The 2500-nt window shown below is 74.4% G+C and overlaps 1 non-coding gene across 1 annotated transcript; it reads right to left on the bottom strand.

Moving 5' to 3' along the window:
* Positions 1-2013: 2013 nt before the first annotated feature.
* On the bottom strand, positions 2014-2132 carry LOC135978233 (5S ribosomal RNA). Its single transcript, XR_010595673.1, has one exon. It is a non-coding gene; the product is annotated as a 5S ribosomal RNA (ribosomal RNA).
* Positions 2133-2500: the final 368 nt, after the last annotated feature.

Genomic DNA, 2500 nt, shown 5'->3' with positions numbered 1-2500 from the left:
ACGGGTTGACCTGGCGGCTGGTTTGCTTTCCGGCCACCAGGTCAACCCATTGGATTCGACGGGTTGACCTGGTGGCCGGTTTGCTTTCCGGCCCGGGTGTCACCCCACTCCGAGGGCAGCACGGCAGTGGTCTTGAGGACCACAGAGGGGGGCTTAATAGTCGAGACGGAGCAGGTCCGGGGGAGGCTTAATAGTCGTCCCCCGGCCAGTCCGGGGGAGGCTTAATAGTCGTCCCCCGAGGACTCCGGGGGCCAGGCTTAATAGTCGTCCCCCCCCGGGCGCTCCAGGGGGGAAAGCTTAATAGTCCTCCCCCGAGGACTCCGGGGGCAGGCTTAACAGTCGTCCGCCCCGGGCGCTCCAGGGGGAAAGCTTAATAGTCCTCCCCCGACAGTGTGTGTGTGTGTGTGGGAGGGAGGCTTAGCAGTCTTGCCCCGGGCGGTCCGGTGGGGGAGGCTTAGCAGTCGTCCCCAGGGCGGTCCGGGGGTGGGGGGGGGGGGAGGCCTCACAGTCGTCCCTCGGAGAGCCGGGTCAGCGGCAGTGGTGGGTTTACGTCCAGCCTCCGGAGGGTGCGCGTCCTCGGAGGCGATGCAGGCGCCGCAGAGAGGCAGCCTCCGAGGCAGGGAGCGGAGCACCGAGGCTGGGGAGAGGGGAGCAGGAGCCGGGGGCTGGGGCTGGGGGTGGGGGGCGTTCAGGACAACCGGTCAAGCCCCGGGAAGCAGCTGTCAAATGTTCCAAGTCCCCACTCGGCCACCAGGTCCACCCCAGTCTAGCAATGGGGTTGACCTGGCTGACGGCCGGTTAGTATCAAGGTAAACTCACCGTCGTCCACAGGAGGGCAGCTCTCAGGCCGGCCGGCTGCGGCTGACTCTGGGGCGGCGCCCGGTCCCGGCAGCGAGGGGCGGGGGGCGCGGAGCGAGACGGGGCTAACCGGGGGGGGGCGCCTCCTGCGACTTTGGGGGCCGCGGGTCGTCAGTGGCGTGCAGGCCGGGCCTCTCCCGGGGGATTCGGGGGGGCGGTCCTGCGGGCCGGGCGCAGGGGGCTCGAGCGAGCCCGGGCCGGTCCGCCCCGGGGCCGGGGTCTCCGCCTGCGGCTCAGGGGGGCGCGGGTCGTCGGGGGAGGAAGCCCGGGGGAGCCGCACACCGGCCCGCCAGGCCAGGCCTGGCCTGGATGGCCGCGGGGGGATTCGGGGCGGTCCCGCGGGCCGGGGGCCGGGCGCAGGGGAGGCGGGGGGGCCGAGCGAGTCCGTCCCGGGCCCGGGGCCTCCCCCTGCGGCTTTGGGGTCCGTGGGTCCCCGCTGGAGGAAGCCACTGGGAGCTGGACACCCGCCGTCCGTCCCGCCAGGCCAGGCCTGGCCTGGGTGGCCGCGGGGGGATTCGGGGCGGTCCCGCGGGCCGGGGGCCGGGCGCAGGGGAGGCGGGGGGGCCGAGCGAGTCGGGCCCGGGCCCGGGGCCTCCCCCTGCGGCTTTGGGGTCCGTGGGTCCCCGCTGGAGGAAGCCGCTGGGCGCTGGACACCCGCCGTCCGTCCCGCCTGGCCAGGCCTGGCCTGGGTGGCCGCGGGGGGATTCGGGGCGGTCCCGCGGGCCGGCGGCCGGGCGCAGGGGGTCCGAGCGAGTCCGTCCCGGGCCCGGGGCCTCCCCCTGCGGCTTTGGGGTCCGTGGGTCCCCGCTGGAGGAAGCCGCTGGGCGCTGGACACCCGCCGTCCGTCCCGCCTGGCCAGGCCTGGCCTGGGTGGCCGCGGGGGGGGATTCGGGGCGGACCTGCGGGCCGGCGGCCGGGAGGGTCCGGGCCAGTCCGCCCCATGCCCGGGGTCTCCCCCAGCGGCTTCGGTGGCCCCGGGGGGGGTCCTCCGCGGAGGAAGCCGGGTGGGTGGGGAGCCGGACCCCAGGCGCCCAGACCCGTGACCTGCGGCCGCGACCTCCGACTCGGCAGGAGCGACGAGGGGCTTTCCGGCCCGTCCCCCCCTCTCCTTCCCCCCCAGAAAAGGAGAGAGAGCTGACTCGGACCGGGAAAAGCTGCCTACGGCACCTGGGATTCCCAGGCGGTCACCCATCCAAGTACTAGCCAGGCCCGGGACGGTTTACCTTCCGAGATCGGACGGGATCGGGGGCGTTCGGTCCGGTATGGCCGTAGGCACCCGGCCCCGCGCCTCCTCGCCCGCTTTCCCCTGCCGACGCCCGGGCCTGCCGCACGGTGAGCCCCGGTCGGACTGCCCCCCCCCCTGCGGCAGGGCCCCCGTCTCTCGCGGGCCCGGTCCTTTTTTCCTTTTCGAGCTCCGGGGCCCGGGCTGGCCGCCAGAGCCCCTCCGCCCGCCCTCCCCGGCGTCGGGGAAAATACTGTCCCGGACTTCCAGTGCGCCCGATCCTGTCAGCCGGGGGGTGGGGAGGGGCAGTCCCTCGCTGCGGCCGGGGAGGGTGAGCCCAGGGCGGCTTGCCTGCCGTGCGAGGCCCCTCTCGGCCACCAGGTCAACCCCGAGTCGAAAGGGCTGAAAAATTTTCAGAGT

This window comes from Chrysemys picta, unplaced genomic scaffold (assembly GCF_011386835.1).
Source record: "Chrysemys picta bellii isolate R12L10 unplaced genomic scaffold, ASM1138683v2 scaf176, whole genome shotgun sequence".
Lineage (NCBI taxonomy): Eukaryota > Metazoa > Chordata > Testudines > Emydidae > Chrysemys > Chrysemys picta.
This window is presented reverse-complemented; position numbering and strand designations above follow the sequence as displayed.